We start from the raw sequence: 20,931 nt of genomic DNA on the forward strand, positions 1-20,931 counted from the left end.
ATTTTAAGGTTAACAATAGAAAAATTCAACCAAGGGAATTAAATAAAACCATGTTATCTTATATTTGATTGTAAATATGACTATCAGCTCCTGCCCCCTTTTTTGGTAAACATGCAATTTAGCTCTGTCCTCTAAAATTCCTAGAAGCAATGACAGTGTGCATTCCAGTTCTTTGATTATTGTCTCTCAATATCATCTTTATATCAATAGGAAATAGAAACCAACTTGAAGTGGTTTTTACTCACCCAATATGGGAGCTTTGGCAGCTGTTTGGCAGCTAATTCCAGATATAAGAGGTAGTATTCTGCAAGACAAGTAACACATTTTCTCTAACAAATCAATGGCATGTTAAAAAAAGAAAAGGGTGCCATTGTAGGATAAAAGACATTTAAGAAACATAGTAAATTTAGACCTCATTAAAATGACTCAGCTGTTCAAACTTACCTTCAGTATAATCAGAAAAACATTGGATGGTTTTAAGAATTTGCTCTTAATTCAGTTAGGTATACTGTTTGGTAGGAAGAAGGAGAAAGAAAAATGTCCTTATAAGTTGAAGATGTACTCTGAAGTTTGTTTCTGGTGAAAAGATATATCTAGAGTTTCCCTTAAAATACTAATGAATATGGAATAATGTATGGAGATGAGTTGGTACAGTGGGAAGGGGAACAGATGTAAATAGCTCAGTGAAATGTTGAAAATTATTGAAGCTGGATGATATGTTTATGCAACTCATTAACCTTTATTCTCTAACTTTATGTGTGTTTGGGAATTTCCACAAAAGGATGATCAAAGAAAAGATTCCTCCTTGGTTTTAGATTATAAGGTAGACTACTTTGATAACCATGTAAGTGGTCTCCCCACTTTATATACATCCTCATTTGATTCATTTCCAAAACTATCACCATGTTGGGTTTTTTTTTAATCATATGACTTCTCCACTTCAGTAGATTCCAATTGCCCCATATTGTTTGTCAGGTTCAGCAACCACTCATAGGGCCTGCCATTTAAGGTTCTTTTTCTTTTTTTAAATAGAAGTGAAATTCACATAACATAAAGTTAACCATTTTAAAGTAAACAATTTAGTGACATTTAGTACATGCACAGTGTTGTGCCAGAAATACTCCTGGCATTTCATCACCCCAGAAGGAAACCTCATACCCATTAGGGGGTTACATTAAGATCCTTTATAGTCTGGCCCAAAATGAGAAATTAGATGTCCCTCTAAATATGGCCAATGCATTTCCTACTCCCTCCCTTGCTCACATTGGTCCTTCTCTAGTAATGCCTTTCCCAATTATTGCCTTTATATTATAAAACTCATTTAAAGTCCAAAGCAAATTCTACCTTATTCATGAAGTCTCAACAACAATGCCATAAATTGAGTTGATATTCTATCTGAATTCAAGCTTTGACACATTTTATACTAATGAAAGATTATGCTCTTTGTTAGGATTATATTGAATACAGGAAATCCTATATTCACAATTTATTATTTCAATGTTAATTAGAACCAAAAAAATCTTAGAGGAAAGTTCTATCCCCAGCCAGTCCTTTGGGCTATTATATCTATGGGGAAGAAAATGGGTTTGGAATAAGAGAAAAACAGAGCTCAGCCTCTGCAGTAGGTAAATTTTCTGGAAAAAGGCTGACTCCACACTAAATCACAGTGTGGGGGAAACAGTTACCATGATTGCCAATACTGTTAAAGTTTCTATAATAGACAGTGTTCCAAAATCATTTTACAAGACAAAATGAAACAAAACATGCAGTGAGGCTAAAAATAATGGGAAAATCTGTGGGCATAAGTGTTCAGTATTTGAAAATTCCCCACAAGGTCATTGCTGGCAAATGCATTTTTGTTGGTTGGGTCTGGCACTCAAACTATGTAGGAGAGCCAGAGCCTTCCATACCCACCTGGTTTTATTCCATGGCTCCATCACTCTCATGGTCCCTAATCCTGCCAGGAGCAGAGTCTGGCACAGGTGAGGATGAATCACAGATATCACAGGAATATGGACATAGTAAAGGCCTATGTGCTTTAGAGGGAACTTAGTCCAATCTCCTCATCTTGAAGAGGAAGAAATGGCAGTTTCAAAAGGAGAGATGGACTTTTCCAAATTTGCTTAACCAGTAGCAGCAAAACCCATCTTAGAATTCAGATATTCTGGGCCTGATTCCAAGATTCTTTACTAGGACTAAGTTATTGATTTATGTATATATTCTTTTATTTTTATTAAGTTTTAATAAACTTTTTTACTTCATTTTTCTGTGCCTATGAGTTTTCCTTAAAAACTTAGTTTGTGATAGTCCTTGATTTTCCTTGAGGAGTCCTTGAGACTCTTGAGCACTAAATTTATTTATTTGCTTTTTTTAAAAAAGCAAAGGTCATTTTATAGCAGTTGGTTACAATTTACTGAGTACCATTAGGTGTCTAGACCATATTGCTAAAGGACTGCTGAGGAAACAATTAGCAATAAGGTAAAAGCTTAATTCTGTTAGAGACAGGGGTGACTTATAAGAAAATCAACCACTGAACAGTAGTCTGTGACAGATACATGTCCTACCCTTGGGAATAAGTCCAATGTCTGACTCAGTTTCTGGCTTTCCAGACCAAAATAGAGGTCCGGCTCAGCCAAGCCATTGTACCTCAGAGAGTGCTAAGGTTGTATCCACTGCCCTGATCTTTTACTTATGCATTGTGTTAATTTTCTGGGGCTACTGTAACAAAGCACTGCTAACTAGATGCCTCAAATAACAGAAATTTATTGTCTCACAGTTCTGGAGACTAGATGTCTGAGATCAAGGTGTTGGCAGGGGTTGGTTCCTCCTAAGGGCTGTGAGCTCCCTCTATACCATGCTTCCTGGCTTCTGATGGTTTTGTGACAATATTTGGTTTTTGGGGCTTGTAGATGCATCACCTCTGTATTTGGATTTATTTCTCACAGTTCTAAAGGTTATAGGTTCTAGGTAAAAAATGTCGACTGATTTGGTTTCTGGTGAGAGCTCTCTTCCTGGCTTAGAGACAGCCACCTTCTTGCTATGTCCTTGCATGATGGAAATAGAGCACTCTGGTATTTCTTCTTATAAAAACACTAATCCTAGGGTGCCTAGATGGTTCAGTCAGTTAAGCATCTGACTGTTAATTTCAGCTCAGGTCATGATCTCAAGGTCCTGGGATGAGCCCCACATCAGGATCCACACTCAATGCAGAGTCAGCTTGAAATTCTCTCCCTCTCCCTCTTCCTCTGTCCCTCCCCACTCTCTTCTCACACTCTTTCTGTCTCTCAAATAAATATTTAAAAAAAAAACACTAATCCTATCAGATTACTCCCCCATCCTTATGATTTCATTTAACATTAATTCTTTATAGACCCTATCTCCATGATTTTGGGATAGACAAATTCAGTCCATGGCAACCCCAATCTCTGCCCTCTTGTTCATATGGTATTCTCTTTGTATGCATATCTATCTCTGTGTCCAAATTTTTCCTCAGTTGTATTAGAATAGGGGTCCACTTTAATGTTAATGAGTCACATCTGCTACAACTCTGTTTCTGAATGATGTCACATTCTGAAGTACTAGAGACTTGATTATTTGAATATGGGAGGGAATACAATTCAACCCATAACATGTGTGTACCCTTCTTTGGACCAGGCCTTCCAACAATTTAGGTGGCATTTTGTTTTTCATTCCTCCACAAACAAATCGTGAGGCAAGACTTTGAATGCAAGCAGATAGTTGGGAAGTATATGAAAATGAACAAGAGAGTAAAGAAATGAAATTGAGAAGGATGCAACTTAAGTCAGCTGCCACAGTGGAGGAGACTGGGAAAGCCTTATTAATCCTATGAGAGAGAGCGGGGGGGATAGAAAGCAGAGCTATTCCTCGAGAGAGATAAGGGAGCAAGAGTATTTAAACACCAATGTCTCTGTCTACCATTGGTTAGTGGCTCCTGTGTCCTTCCTCTCTCCATCTCCATTTGTCCTCAGTTCCCTTCTATTTCTCTCTCCCTCTCTCTCTCTCTTTCTCTCATTCTCTCTCATCCTTTCCTTTTCTCTCATTATTTCTTTCAGCTTAGACCACATATCCCTGGGGAAAATGAATAAATATGAGCAAAGACACCATCACCCTCATGCTTCACTCTAGTCCTACTTCCCTAGAGTACTAATCTGGATTTCTGCTTAGTCTTCATTTCTCATATCTGGGATAATACTTAGAAATATTCATGTTAAACATGATTCTCTCCCATGTCTCATATCTGGCATCATAAGCTTATCTGCAACCCAGACACACTCTAGGTACTGAACTGTGTTCTCAACTTAGAATCTTATTCTGGAAACCATGCACATCTATCTACTTTATCTATCTACCACTAAGGCAGAAAAACAAGTATAACAGATGCGTAAAACATTTAGAATCTGCTTGCTTATGGTATTTGCAATCTTAATTTGTATTTATGTTTTGTCTGTGAACCCTAACACAGAGTCCATTTTTGCTTAAAATTTTTGTGGCCATAGATTATGGCTTTTAAGGTTACCTCTAAATGTCTTTCAGTCCTTAGAACATTTGGCCCATGTCTATGACTATAATAAAAATAAAATGAAATGATTAATTCCAAACCTTCTAGCAAGATTTAAAAAGACATACCCCAGCATGCATATGCACACACAAAGGCTGAAAATTAATATCTACTTGCAGATGTCATTCCCCAAATAATTTCAACCTGTCATAGAAATGATGGTGGGATAAGACCTACAGATGCCTAAAGCTGGAAGTGGCAGGTAGAAGGGAGTGGTAAACCACATCAACTGCTGCAAGGTGGGTAAAATGAAGACAGAGAATTAGCTATTGGGTTTGGCAAAATGTAAGACATTAGTGACTTTGAGGAGGTGTTTCAGTGGAATTGTGGAAAGAAAAACTTGATTAAAATAAGTAAGGCAACAAAGGGGAAGTAAGAAAGTGGAACTGTATACTGACAGCTCTTCTAAGATTAACTGTTGGGGAAGCAGAAAAAATATCCAGTATTTGAGGAGGGGTATAAGCCAAGGGAAAAAAAAAACATTTATGTCAAGGCTTGTTTTTAAGCAAATGGAAATGATCCAGTAGAAACTGATGATATTACAGAATATAAAAGGGGATAATTGGGAGAGTAAATTGGGTATGGTAGAGTAGTGAAGAGATGGCCTGATAGGAAGAAGGACCCTAAGACAGGGCCGACTATGTGTATAGATACCAGTAGATTCATGGGCTTGGTGGAAGGATGAGATTGTTTTCATTTGATTGCATCTATTTTATTAATAAGATACAAGACGAGGTATCCACAGGTGGGGGAGGAGGAAGCGGAGGGATTATAGTTTTGAGACAAGGGTTGCATTAGTTTCCTAAGGGAACCATTCCATTTTTGCTTTCCACTGCCTCAGTGGTCAGTGGCTACCAATATCAGATAATCAGATGAACTATATGTTTATGGATTTCCAACTCTAAATCTTGGGCTTCTCCACATATGTTGCATCCTCTTCCTTGAATACTCCTCACCCCTAGAAGAGCCTCTGTGGTGACTTAAAATATAATACACAAATCCCGCACTATGCCTCCTCTCAAGAGGCAGAGCTTAATCCCTTCCCTTTGAGATAGGCTGGACTTAGTGACTTCTATCGAATATCAAGACAGAGTGATACCACTTTAAGGCAGGATTATTTATAAAAGACTTCAAGTGAGGCATTGACTCACACATTACCTCATAGCCCATGGGTGAGGTTGAAGTTCAGTTCCTCCTTTGTCCAGTGGATAACTTCCCAGTGACAGTAGAGCACCAACCCCACAGAAGGTATAAGGTCAGCTCTCCTGTGGCCCCACTGCCACCAGGAGGGCACAAGGGGAGCAGAGTGCCAACGAACCCTCAGCACCACCATTCAACCTCATTCATGCCAGCCAGGTGGATATGGAGGTTCAAGAGTTCTTCTGTTCGGTTTTGGCTGGCTGGAGTAGGGTGGGTATTGCCAAAACATTTTTCTGTTATTAGACTGCTGTTTCCCCAGGCCTTTGGCAAGAGGATACCAGGATTTTCTTGGAGCTTTTTTATGTGTTGGTGGTTATGGGTTAGTGGCTTCTGAAATGCACTTCCTGGGATATATAGGGCAGTAATAAGGAAACCCAGGGAGCTCTCTACCATGTTGTTTTTCAAGTCCCGAAGTCCTCAGCTATCAACCTTCTTTCACCTTTCAGAGACTTTCTATGCTTCTACTCTGTCTAGAGTTTTGTTGTTGCTATTGTTTTAGTGTAAGGGGGAAGGTAGCAGGAATGGGGCTGCTGTATCTTGGAGGAATTGAAGGAATCTAGATTTTTAATTTTGATCAAAGTTCCTCAGTGTCCTAAGTTTTGAAGGAGGAACTACATGGCCTCAGGTTTAAGACTCCAAAGGGTAGACTGATAGTGTTTCTGTGTGCAAATGACAATGAACAGGTAAGTTGATTGCTTTCAGTTTTTGTTTTGTCTTTGGTGCTCTGCTTATAGGTCTATAGTTTTTTTTTTTCTAATTTTTATTTATTTATGATAGTCACACAGAGAGAGAGAGAGAGAGAGAGAGGCAGAGACACAGGCAAAGAGAGAAGCAGGCTCCATGCACCGGGAGCCCGACATGGGATTCGATCCCGGGTCTCCAGGATCGCGCCCTGGGCCAAAGGCAGGGCTTAAACCGCTGCGCCACCCAGGGATCCCAGGTCTATAGTTTTTGAATGATTGGTCCCAGCCCTGTCCTGCCTATAAGCTCTGTTAATATTTAGGCACTTTTTTTTTTTTTTTTTACAGAAAAGAAAAAAAAATTTCTAGGAACACTTACATGGTGTTTGACATTCCTGCATTCTATCATCTGAATTAGTACAGTATTTACCTTCAGCAAGTTTATTTACAATTCCTCCCTCTCTCTCAGCACTGCCTGCTTTAATTACCTGTTGGTTAGATATTAGCTTGATTTCCCCTAACAAAATCTTTTGGGTAAGAATGTCTGTTGTAATCTACTCAAGGTCAAGGACCACACTGTAAATTTTTTCTGTTACAGTTTGTGGTCTGTCGACAAGGATGTCAGTTGGAGATGAATCCTTGCAAAGAACAAGGTGTTGTCCCATTCTTGTCCATGAGGTACTGTTGAACACCTTGAGTATTTCACATACACATCACATTTATTTTAAATACCTTTATGACAATAACTAATTCAATGGATTCTGCAGATAAAATATCCCCAAACAGCATTTCTCTCCTTCCAACAATGGCTAAATATTATTTTTCGTATCTCACCACAACCATGCTTGAGTGAATAAAGCAGAAGTATGTGCATACATAATAATCATGTATTTTAGTTTCTCCTTATTGATTGGATGAAATGTTTTTAGTTCAGTCTAGGTTAGATAGTCTTGAGAGAATTCCTATTCATTATACGTTCTTCTAATTTTAAGAACCTATGACTTTGCTCAATTTTTCTTAAAATTCTCTCTGTTGAAAAAATAATACATTTGATCTCCAGTAAGCACATTAATTATATTAATTATATTGACACAGCCCTTTATATTTGCTAAATATTTTCTCATATTCTTTCACCTTGACCTCCTCAGTAGATCTTGGAGTTAAATATATAGCATATTTCCCTATTTACATTATTCAAATGAAGAAATGGAACCTCATTGAGGTGAAATGACTTCAGAGGCCTTGTCGTGACTGATTGATATCCTTATACATTAAATCATCAGAAGGACAGACTATCATTTACATGTGAGTAAACTCAGATTTGATAGTTTTTGTCACATATGCTCAAACCTTCTTGGGAACATCGCTCATACTTTATTTTATGTAAAATGCAAAGCCCCCCCTTTGTCTCTCCATCTCTTTCATCACCCTCACCTGTTTCACATGACCAAGTGTGCTGTTTAAGGAATCATCAGAGTATTATTGCAAGTGGAGAAAAATCAGATAAAACCCAGTGTCCCTGGCTACAGCCTGTGTGCTTATGAGCACAATGCTTTACTTACAGTAGAATGCCAGCACGAATAGACTGCTGCCTTTGAAAGGATAAGCATGCGTTCTGACCTAATAACTATCTAACACTAGCTACAATTATCTTTCTCCAAGTGGCACATTACTATCTGACACATTAATTGTTGTGTCATTTCTTTCTGAAAGGCATGTTGAGTGTCTAGTACAAACCAGAAACTTCATGAATTATCCATGTCATAGTGCTGTAGCACTGATTTACCTTTTCAAAAAAAAAAAATCAACCCAGTCTCATCACTGTTTTCAATTACCACAGGCAGATCTGCACTGCCCTGTGACCCCAAGAGCTTTCTTCCTGGGTCTTGGTATTTCTGACAAACATTGACAATGGTGTCCTTACTCACTATAGCTATGAAAGCATTCCTCCTCTTAGGTAAACTGCAGAGACAGAGCTTTGCTAACTGGGGCCTTTTTCCTGACATAGCTTTTTCTTAGGAAGTATTGTACCAGAGTGACAAGTCTTGCTTTGTGCCCATTCCATTTGGGTTCCTTTCTACTCTCTTCCAGGAGGAGCTCTCTGAATGGAGGAATGTTTCCAGGGTAAAAAGATTCCAGCAAGCCCAAACATTCAAGTTTGAATGACCTTCCATCTCTGTAGCTGCCATTTGGCAGCCTTCAAAGCTGATGGGTTGGCGGTGCTGGGTTTGCCTCTGGGCCTGTCATTTGTCGTGTTGTTGGACCGCTGATGGGCTGTCACTGCTTACCCTGTAAGACTGCACTTTCCTCTTCCAATTTTGGCTGCTACTAGAAGATAAAAATCAAGCAGCCACACAGCCCTTCACCCTTCTTTAGAGCCTAGTGGTTGAATCAGTTGAGAAGTGAAAAACACAATCCTTCCATTGTCTTACCAAATACATAGGGTTTGCATATTCCACTGCAAATTACCACTAAAAAAAAAAAAAAAATCAGAATTAGAATGCATTTGGTGTTCCATACCTTGCTGCTAGTTAATGCCATGCCACCCTGAAGACTCATCTCTCCTTTTGGGTTTAATTGGGTTCTTTTCTGTTGCTTTCATATCAGTTTGCACCTGACTGACATATACTGCTGCTGATTACCAAGTGAGTTGTTCAGTGAGCTAGAGGTATGATAAATTAAACATGATATGTATCACTCAATCCATCTTTGGCTGCTTCATGGTACATTATAATTTGGGAAGGGACTATTAAAATAAAATATTAAAGAATAAGCAGAAACAGCCCACTGTTAACGTGTCCAATGGCAAGAGAAAATTACAGGTTTCATTGTATATGCGGCACCATCTGCCTCTTTGCCGAGCCTGAGCCTTCGGCTCTCCCAGGGGAAATAGCTGTGGATAAGTTATTCAATTAGAACAGCATTATTGGCCAGCTACCTTGGAGAATTGGGTTGATGATGTTGTGATTATCCCGCCCTACATTCCTTCATGTCTCCAGCAGGCTGCAGTGCATGGCAACTTCCTTAAGTGTTTACCGAGCCCTACAGTAGAGGTGAACAATTGGAATGAGGAATATCAAGGATTCCTGAAAGAAAATCAATTTTGAATGAACTTTTCTTGCTTAGCCACAGCTTCAATATTCTGAGTCATACTGTCTTTTTGTGGACTTTCATTGAATTAAGGGATAGAAATGGCAGTAGAGAGGAAAGTGAATTTCATGATATGCATTTAACCTGTGGCACTGCACAAAATAATTCTTCACATAAGATTACAAGTCAGAAGAATACTCAATCTTCCTCAAATATATTAGTCTTAGGGATGGAGGAATCTCATAGGGGCAAACACATTTTTAATAAAGACTTCAGCTGTCCTTCAAAAATATTCGTATCATAAAAGTCATAATTTTTTACAAGTAACTCTACCAGGAGTTCAGAGCCTTTTACAGATCATGTCATTCAACCAGCTTCCTAAATAGGAGGCTATTGGGGATGTTCATTGTTATCTTTAGATCATGTGGTTTGCAACTAGTATTTCTAACATTCCTTTTGCCTCACCCATATAAGTTTTATACACACACACACACACACACACACACATGCATATATATACACATTATATGTATGTATATATGTGTATATAATATACACATACACATATATGATGTATATATACACTATATATATATATACACACATATGCACATCTATAAAATCATTTTTGTAATCTTTATATATTTTTTAAATTGTAAGTGCCTGCTGAAGACCATTGAAAATACCAAAAAATATTTAATGGTTAAAATCTAAAATAATAGGTAAATATTTTGACACTTTGCATAAATGTGTATATATTCATACACTATGGTATATCAAATACTTCCAAAGTGCTTATTTGTACATTAGGGTCACTTTAGGCCATCTTTTATGATTGCTAATTGGACAGGAACTCATGTGTGCTTCTTATCCCTGGTTCAGATGCTGATAGCTCTGGAAAGTGGCTGGCTGTAGTTTAGCTTTTGTGAATTATAAGAATCATAAGCCCATATTCCTTGCCTTTGTTTTTCTTTTTTTCTTTTTTGACATGCGAAGATTTCCAGTTACTATTTTTAGGACCTTATTATATATTTGAATATTAACGCTTAATTGGCCAGTTCATGGTTACAGTGAAAAGGAGAGGAACTTTTATTCAATTTTATTATTGTTTTAAAATTGTCTATAACTGTGCTCCCTTTTGTAAGGCAGTGCCTTTCAGAACTTACAGTGTCATAGATTTCCCAATATAAGCCATTCTTACATTCCCGGAACCAGTACTATTCAGAAAACTCTTTTGTATATGTACTGTGTAAAATAGCATTTGTAGATCTTTTATTAGTAGGAATTGATGTATAATTTTTGATAGGGTGGGCAGACATTTTACTTTGATATTAGGATTGTATTAACTGCATAAAACAAAATGGATAATTATCCTTTATCGTTTTTTTTATATTTACTTAATTTAAACGAATTATTTAGTCTAAATTCCAAAACTTAGAAACAATATACATGGAATGGGATTTATCCCCTTGATAGTTTGAAAGAACTTATCCTTTAAACTGAGTGTTTCCTTAATAACTTCTTGTCTTCCCATTTTAAGGGGGATTTTTACTTTCTAACACAGAAAATAAGCATTTTGCTGATATTTTTAAAATATTGACAGAGCTTTTTTACATGTTATTGTCTGTTAGTTTTCCTTATTATTGCTTATTTTATGTATCTAGATGAATTCTAATGTTCCTGGGTTATATTTTTTATAATTTTGTCTGCATTTTTTTCAAGCTATGAGAAAATGTCACTTTTTCTGCTTTTCTGTAATTTTTTTAAAAGATTTTATTTATTTATTCATGAGAGACACAGAGAGAGAAAGGCAGAGACACAGGCAGAGGGAGAAGTAGACTCCATGCAGGGAGCCTGTAATGGGACTCAATCCCGGGGCTCCAGGATCACGCCCTGAGTCAAAGGCAGACACAACTCCTGAGCCACCCAGGCGTCCCTGCTTTTCTGTATTTTGATTTAGTAACTTAATGTTATCTTTATTGATTCTTATTTTGGGCTTTTTCTTTAACTTCTCTAATTTTTTGTTCAAGTAATATATTTTTTCCTTTTTTTCTCATTGAAGTTTTAAAGTATTAAGGAATGAATTGGACTATTAATGAATAGTAGTATCATTTTAATTATATTCTATATAATGTGATATTATTCTAGATATTTCTTTGATATAATAATTAAGGTTCTGAATTTTTAGTTTTCCTTCTTATTTCTTAAATTTTGTTATTACTAATTATATTATGATCATTGAATGTGATCTCAATTTTTGCTTTTGAGTGAAGGGATTTTTGTGGCCTAGCTTATTATTTTTTTCCTTTTTTACTATTCTATTTTTGTTCAAAAAGAAATTTTACTCAAATACATGTTTTATTAAAAATTATATTATTTATCTACAAATCTTGAACTAAAATAAAAACTAAATTTGCAAATGAAAATCACTAATTGACACCCTGACATGATTCAGACAAAATGTGCCTTTTTGGTGACTTTCAATCATAATTAAAGTAATGACACATTACTTTTTATATTTGTACCCAAAACATAAAGAACTGTTCAAATATCAGCTCTGCTACTTATACATCAACTTGTGACACTGGACAAGTCACTGAAATTCTGACCTCTTAGTCTTCTCATCAGTAAATGAGGACAATAAGAGGAGATACTTGAAGAGGTCTTGTTAGGATTAAATGAGTGAAAGAACGTCAAGTACATTGTGTGCCAATAATCAATCCCCCCCAAAATGTCAAGTCCTCCTATTTTATTACTTTTAGAAGGACTTCTTTTAATTATTTGTGAGACCCTGATGATTCTTACCTCACTGTGTTTTAAGGACACTGTTTTATTTTGCTATCTTGGCTCTCAGCATAGTGTCTGTCTTGCACATTAGTAGATATGGGAATTTTATACCTTCCCAGCTTTTGATAGAAAGAATAACTGCTATTCTTATAGCACTTATAAGCTGAAATTATATCTCCCAATCCTCTAAAACACGGATTCTTTGGCACTTCTGACCAAAGGTATGGGAAGGCAGTCATTTCACAAATTCTGTCCCAAGTACAACAGGTCTCTTCAATATATATATCTTATATATATGTAGTATATTGTGTATGAAATATGTAGTCTATGAGAGTTGTAGATAAATATGAAGATCATTTGTTTGCTCTAGTGATTTTTACACTGAAAATGGACACAAAACATTAGATTATTACCAATACTTCTGATTAACTTACATTTTGATCTATGTTATTGAACCTTGCTAGTCAATAAATAAATGACTAATAAATAAATAAATAAATAGCTGACTACATATTTCAGAACAACTTAACCATTGCAGAATGTTTTGATTATTTCCATATGTACATTTTTAGCACAAATTTTGGCACATATTAATTACTTAGCAATACTTGATTTGTTAATTTTTCTTTGCAGAGAAAAATAAAAAGTCTTTTTTATGAGCTTTACAAAATATACAATAATCATATTCTGTATTCTTATTTATCCGAAACTAGAAAATCAACATTACATTATTAGCTATCTTTTACTTGACCCACTTTTTTCTTTATTCAAGTATAGTTTACACACCATGTCACATTAGTTTCAGGTGTACAACATAGTGATTCGACAAGTCCATATGCTATGCTATGCTCACTAAAAGTGTATGTAGTACCATCTGTCACCATATAATGCTATTACAAAATCATTGACTATATTCCCTATGCTGTACCTTTTATCCCCATGACTTATTCATTCCACAACTGGGAGACTGTATCTCCTACTCTCCTTCACCCATTTTGCCCATATCCCCACATCACTCCTCTCTGGCAACCATCAGTTTGTTCTTTGTGTTTATGAGTCTGCTTCTACTTTTTTTTTTATTTGTTTGTTTTTTAGATTCCACATATATGTGAAATTATATGGTATTGTCTTTCTCTGTCTGAATTATTTCTCTTAGCATAATACCTTCCAGATTCACCCATGTCACAAATGGCAATATCTTATTCTTTCTTATGGCTGAGAAATATCTATTGCATATATATGCCACATTTTCTGTATCCATTTATCTATCAATGGATACCTGGGTTGCTTCCATAAATTAGCTATTGTTAGTGCTGCAATAAACATAGGGGTGCATATACCTTTTCAAATTAATGTTTTTATTTTCTTTGGGTAAATATCCAGTAGTGGAATTACTAGATTGTATGATATTTCTATTTTTAATTTTTTGAGGAAACTCTACTCTATTTTCTGCTGTGGCTGCACCAATTTTCATTTCTCCTATTTCTCCACATTCTTGTCAACATGTTATTTCTTATCTTTTCTTGTCTAGCCATTCTGACAGGTGATATCTCACCGTGGTTTTGATTCGTATTTCCTGAATGATTAGTGATGATGACCATCTTTTTTATGTGTCTGTTGGCCGTCTGAATGTCTTCTTTGGGAAAATATCTATTCAGGTCTCCTTCCTATGTTTTAATTAGATTATTTGGGAGATTTTTTTTTTTTTTTATGTTGAGTTGTATAAATTCTGTATATATTTTGGATATTAACCCCTTGCTGGATATATCACTTGTAATTATCTTCTCCCATTCAGTTGGTTGCCTTTTCATCCTGTCAGTTTTCCTTCACTGTGCAAATGCTTTTTATTTTGATGTAAATCTAATAGTTTATCTTTGCTTTTGCTTGCCTTGCCTCAGGAGACACATCTAGAAAGATGTTGTAAGAATTGATGTCAAAGAAATTACTGCCAATGCTTTTTTCTAGGAGTTTTATGATTTCATGTCTCTTATCTAGGTCCATTTCGTGTTTATCTTTGTGTGTTGTGTGAGAAAGGGGCCCAGTTTCATTCTTGTGCATGAAGCTGTGCAATATTCCCAACACCATTTGTTGAAGAAACTATCCATTGTTATATTAATATATCATTGTTATATTCTTCCCTCTTTTGTTATGGATCAATTGACCATATTATTGTGGGTTTATTTCTGGGCTCTCTGTACTTTTACATTGGTTTATGTAGTTTTCATGCCAATAACATACTGTTTTGATTACTATGGCTTTGTAGCTTATCTTGAAATATGGGATTGTGAAATCTTCCATTTTGTTTTTGTTTTTTTTTTTCTGAAGATTGCTTTGACTGTTTGAGGTCTTTTATGATTTCATATAAATTTTAATATTATTTATTCTATTTCTGTGAAAAATACTGTTGGTGTTTTGGTAGGGATTTCATTGAATCTATAGATTGCTTTGAAAGGCATGGACATTTTAGCAACATTAATTCTTCCAATCCATGAGCATGGAATATCTTTCCATCATTATTCGCTATCTTTTTACTAAAACTGCTTACAATGCAATTGCCTTTGCAAAGCTCTAAGTCATTTTCTATATTCAGAAAGCATTCATGTAGCCATCAACTTAGGATTTATGTTTGTTGATGTTTACTGTTTGCAGAGATCTTTCTGTTAATAATGTCACTATGTAAACATGCTAATGAGCAGAAAGGTCAATATATGACAACAGTTCTTTTGACTAAAAGCAGTGCTTAAATCTGAAAAGCAAATAATATGAAAGCTTTTAAAATCTTTGTGAAGTTACAAAATATGAACCAAGTTTGTGAGTTAGTGAATAAACAGATCATTTAAAATGTTATCTTAAACTCAGTTAACTATCTGGTAATTTCTCATAAAAACACCTCTTTCAACATAATATGAATTCTGAAGTGTCACACAGTAATCATTATCACCTTCATTAACTGCATGCTTCATAAAATGATGCAAGACTTCAGTCTAGATTCTAAGTATATTAACTAATATGCTCATCAGAGTAATACTATAAGTTATAGTGTATCTTTATTGTAAATTTAAAAACTAAGTTTACAGAGCTTGTCAGTGTTGGAACTGGTTTTTACATCTAGTTTCTTTCCCTCGTGTGTACATGAATTTTTAAATTTTCTGCCCCCTTTCCCTACTGCTATAGCCTTAAAACTTCCTTCTAACTAGCACTAATTTAGTATAAAGAGTGGGACTGTTTCTTAGAGAAGCCACAGTATGGGGTTTCAGCTCTGTGATCTAGTAGTCAGCAGAAAGGACACAGATGTTAACAGGCTGGAAAGCTTGTAACCAGAAATATTCCATCGGAAAAAAATATATATTTGTAAGCTTTTTAATAATGAGTTATTATAAGAAGATTATATACTAATCAAGAGTATAGCATTAAGGAAAGTGGGTAAGAAATAAAATATTGACATGTATTGGGTGCCCTATGGCTTTTCAGTGAAGTCTGACATGAAATACATGTATTTGGGTAGATATACCCAATTTGCTCTGATAAGAAAAGCTCTCTACTTGAGGCCAGAAATTTACACTGACTGAAATACTGAACATTTGAGAACTCACAGGATTGAAAAATTACTTGAGGAATTCTGAAAACATAGTGACAGTATAGTTAATAATGTCTCCAAATCTCTTGCCCTACCCCCGCAAAATAGATAGACTGACAAGAATTTTAAAAGAAAACCATAGTCACCAGTTACATCAAAAGTAGGAAATATGTTATCACTGTGAATTCCAAAATAAAAATGTATGGAGACAAATCAGCTAAAATACATACCTTATATTAGCATCTGTGCAGGAAGAAATAGAAGCAACAAAAGGTTTGATGGATCCTAAAGGGAAACCCCAAATTGCCAACAGAATCCCTGGAAGGTGTGGCAAGCCAATTTAAAAATAGAAACTGTGGGGGCACCTGAGTGGCTCAGTAGTTGAACATCTGCCTTTGGCTTGGGTCATGATCCCAGAGTCCTGGGATCGAGTTCCACACTGGGGTCTCCTCAGGGAGCCTGTTTCTCCTTCTGCCTATGTCTCTGCCTCTCTCTGTGTGTCTGTAATGAATAAACAAATAAAATATTTTTAAAAATAGAAGCTGAAACTGAGCTGAGCTTATGAAGGATCCAATTTGTGAGTGAGAAGTATTCATCATAGGTTCCGGAGAATTTGGATCATTCTGTTCTGTGAAATCTCAGAATAATCAGCCAACTTTCCTTCTATAAACATTCCCTAGTCAGAAGAAGCTGTTGAGAATAGAGTTCAAATAATAATAACAATTAAAAGGTCCAGACAAATGCAAGGGGAAGGAATACAGACAAAAACTTGGAAAATAAGAGATCACATTTTTGAACACTTCATGAAAACTACTAAAAAGAACTGTGTAAGTTAAAAAGTCAAAAAAGGCTATGATCCAAATAAATGTATGTCCCCTCTACCCCAAATCCCATGTTGAAATTTAATATCCAATGCGATAGTATTAGAAGGTGAGGCATTCAGGAGGTTATTAGGTCCTAAGAGTAAAGCCTTCAGGAATGGAAGAAGTGCTTTTATTATAGAAGAGACCTAGCCCACTGTCCCATGTGAGGATACCATAAGAAGTCTACAACCAAGAAGAGGGCCCTTACTCAAGTATGCTGACACCCTGATCTTAGATTTCTAGGTGCCAGAACTGTCAGCAATAAATTTCTGCTGTGTGTAGGCACCCAATCTGTGGTATTTGTTATAGCAGCACAAATAAGCTAAGGCAGATATATGAACCCATCTCTTACCCCTATAAATTATTAGAAAATATTTTTTTAGGAAAGTGAGTAAAAGAAAAGAATCATAGTCAAATTCCATACAAAGTTATTACAAAAAAAATAAAGCAAGAAAAAAAGAGAAATTCTATTTTTGCAGAATAAAGAGACATCCTTACCAATTTATCCAATCAAGTAGATCTTATAGCTTTATTCAAACACTGACCTCTGTTAATAAAATACATCTTCATTTCCAGGGCACAGAGGATATTCCCACAAATTAACCATATCGCAGGCCACAGGGAAAATATGATCAGAAAAGAATTTAAATCAAACTCAAAGAAATTAAGAAAGTTATAAAGATATAAAAGAACAACATTTCACTTACATGTGGAACCTAAAAAACAAAACAAAGGATGAACAGACAAACAGCAGAAACAGACCCATTAATATAAAGAACAAACTAAGAGGGTAAGATGGTGAGGGAGGGGATGAGCAACATGGGTGAAGGGGACTGGGAGATACAGGCTCTCAGCTAGGGAATGAATAAGTCATGGGTATAAAAGGTACAGCACAAGGAATCCAGTCAATGGTATTGTGATAGTGTTATATGGTAACAGATGGTAGCTACACCTGTGGCGAATATAGCAGAATGTGCAGACTTGTCAAATCACTGTGCTATACACCTAACACTAGTGTAACTATATGTGTCAACTATACCTCAATTTAAAAAAAAAAAAACGACTTAGAATCAGGAAAAAAATAGAAATGATGTGATAGAACTCAGTAGAGCATTAGAAAATAAATAGTTTCAGAAGTGAAGACTAAACTAGAAGGGACAATGAACAAATGAACACAATAGATAATGGCTTAAGAGAAGCAGAAAGTTTTTTTAGAAAAAGAAAGTTTAAAAATAAAGAAAATAGATTAAAGGATTTCAGAAAAAAGAAATCTAACGCATGCATAATAGAAGTGTCCCCAGATGAGATCGGGCATGTTCAGGGTGGTATGGCCGTAGACAGAAGTCTCTCCAGAGAAGAAAACCAAAGCGATGAAACAGAAACATTAAAAAAAATTTCTAAAAAAAACAAAATTTCTTAGTGAAAAACTTTTTCTTAAGTAAAATATAATTTAGACAATATACTAAAATGACATACCATATAGATGGGAAAAATTAATATTTAAAATGTCAAACGCTAAACATATTCTGTAAGATTACTGGTCTTACCAAAAATTAAAGGAAGAAGAAATAAATTTTTAAAATGTAAGGATATCCATGAAAGATCAAATCATTTATAAGGGAAACAAAAGTAGATTTGCATCATATTTCTAATAGTATCATCTTATACCAAATGATAATAGTATAATTTATTTAGCCACTTTAGAAAAGAGATTAAAGTTGAGGATTTATTTTATATTCAGCCAGACTGTCCAGATATAAAGGCCATAGAAAATATGGCTGTGAATATTGTTCATGTTCTTTTGAACCCCTGTGGAGGAATCTACGAGAAAATCAGTTTCCAATAACCAAAAACACTGGAGAAACATCAGTTTAAGAACTCATGATAAATACTAAAAACATGTTTACCTATACGCTCGATTAACAATGGTAATAAGGAAGAAATTATAATATATAATGGCTGTATACTCTGACAATGTATAAATGGAACAATCATCAAAGTGAGGCAGAAGGCAAATGAAGTATACAAAATAGTATAAAAGTGTAAAAAAAAAAAGGGCTACTCTTCATAAAGGGATTCTTACTTCCAATTACATACTGGAAGACAGGTAGTAGAGGGAAAAGATAAAATTAATGGCTATAAAAACACAGTCTAGTATTAGTGAAGACATCCAACAAAACAGAAGAGAAAACTTAGAAATAAACTCGACTCTATATGTAAACTTGGCCGACAATAAAGGCAGCATTTTTAGTAGGAAAAGATATAATTTTTTTTAAGTGGTGCGAAAAAGTACCTGGATAAACTTCAAATGAATTAAAGATTTCACTGTAGAAATCAGTTAATGCAAGCAATACAAAAAAACCTGGGTAAATTTCTCTGTAATATGTGTTATGAAAGTGTTTTATAGTTTGGCACAAAATCCAGAGATAAGAAATAAGCAAAATAAAAGGCAGTGATATTCATGGGAAAATATTTATAACTTATATCACATATAAAAGGTTAATATTGCTAGTACATAAAGAGTTTCTAAAGATATACAAGAAAGGCACTGACAACTATAGAAAACTGAACTAGAGGAATAGTTCACAATGAAAGAAATGCAACTAGCCTTAAACCATAAAAAGTTATCCTCAGTATTGCTCATAAAAGAAAAATGCGTATTGAAACTACCTAAAGTTACCATTTTTCACATAATTTTATTGACAAATATCCAAAACTCAACAACATATTTTCTCATAAAGGCTGTAAGAAAATGAGCACTCTCATATATTGCTGATACACTGCAGAAAGATGCATGGAGGGAAATTTGACAATATCTACCAAAATTGTATATACATTTATCCTTTGTCCCAGAAATTTTACTTCTACCTGATAAATACACTGGAAATTTTAACAGATATATACAGAAGACACATACACACCATATACATATATAATAATTGCCAGATTATTTGTAAAAGCAAAAGGATGAAATAAACTAAATGTCCATTAAATATCCATGTAGTGGAGAATCTTGTAGCTTGTATCTGTAAAAAAGAATGGGACACATATATATTTCTATGAAGTAATCTCCAAGATGTATTGTTCAGTGAAAAAAAAAAAGTCTCTGAAGTATGCCAGCTAGTAAGCCCTTACCTAACAAAGAGAAGCTGTATACACACACGCACACACACACAATCATGTTTGTATGTATTCTAATATTTTAATAAAAGCAAAGAATGAAAGAATAAACTTTAAAATTTAGAAATAAAGGTTGATATCCACAGAGTGGAGTTTTGGACAGGGTGAAGAAGATAGAAATAAAGTCTAGATTTGTTGATAATCTCACATGGAATGCTCATATATAGGCTCAATAGGTAAAATCTATTTATAACTACTATTTTAATGCCTTAATAGCAGAGACTCTGCATCCATTTGAACTATAAAATTCAGGTCCATCAGTTCTCTTTATGTGGAGCACAAATAGTATGGCATTTTAAGGGGATACTTACATAGGGATCATCTGTAATGATTTCAAAATGAACATTAAAAGTTGATTCATAGAGTTTGATTACAATCTAATATCTTTGGGAAATGGTACATCAATACAAAGGAAAGAAACAGAAAATATAAGGATTTTCTAAAATTTCCAGAAGGATTGAGCAGGTTATGTGTAAGTAGGGAGGTATGGTGTGTGGTGCTCATTGGGTGAAACTCCGGGCCTATTGCCTAAGCTTTGACCAGAATAATTATACTTCATTGTATAAATTGGCATTCAGTGAAAGATTTTCTTTATAGAACAGGATGGGCAGCCCATAAAACAGTTTAAAAACTACTTAGAGAATAAAAGTCTTTTAATTAGAATTCTCTCTCATACATTAAATCTTTATAAGATTATACATTGTTATTATTTCATAAATATGGATTACAAAAACACAAAATATGATCATTTAAATAAAAAAGAAAAAATTGAATAATCCAAGTTCAAGAATGAAAGAATATATGCTTGTACCAAATGTTAACATAGTTGTTGTCATTGCCAATAAAGTTGGTTCTAGTCTTCCTGGAGGAAAAAAAAAAACTAGATAAACTATGTAGCTCTAGAAAGAAACTTTCTAAATATAAACTTTCTAAAATACAAGGTGTTTCCTGCTACTATATTGAGGAAGAAATTTA

At 34.9% G+C, this 20,931-nt stretch overlaps 1 long non-coding RNA gene across 1 annotated transcript in view; it reads right to left on the reverse strand.

The window, feature by feature from the left end:
- Nucleotides 1-16,372, reverse strand: part of LOC121476830 — a 39,014-nt gene extending 22,642 nt beyond the window's left edge. The window contains exons 1-2 of the long non-coding RNA XR_005984044.1: nucleotides 16,144-16,372; nucleotides 246-304 (exon numbers count right to left, since the gene is read on the reverse strand). This is a non-coding gene — a long non-coding RNA (uncharacterized LOC121476830). The remainder of the gene's footprint in view (nucleotides 1-245; nucleotides 305-16,143) is intronic.
- Between the last annotated feature and the right edge of the window lie 4,559 nt (nucleotides 16,373-20,931).

Source organism: Vulpes lagopus, chromosome 16 (genome assembly GCF_018345385.1).
Source record: "Vulpes lagopus strain Blue_001 chromosome 16, ASM1834538v1, whole genome shotgun sequence".
Classification (NCBI taxonomy): Eukaryota; Metazoa; Chordata; class Mammalia; order Carnivora; family Canidae; genus Vulpes; species Vulpes lagopus.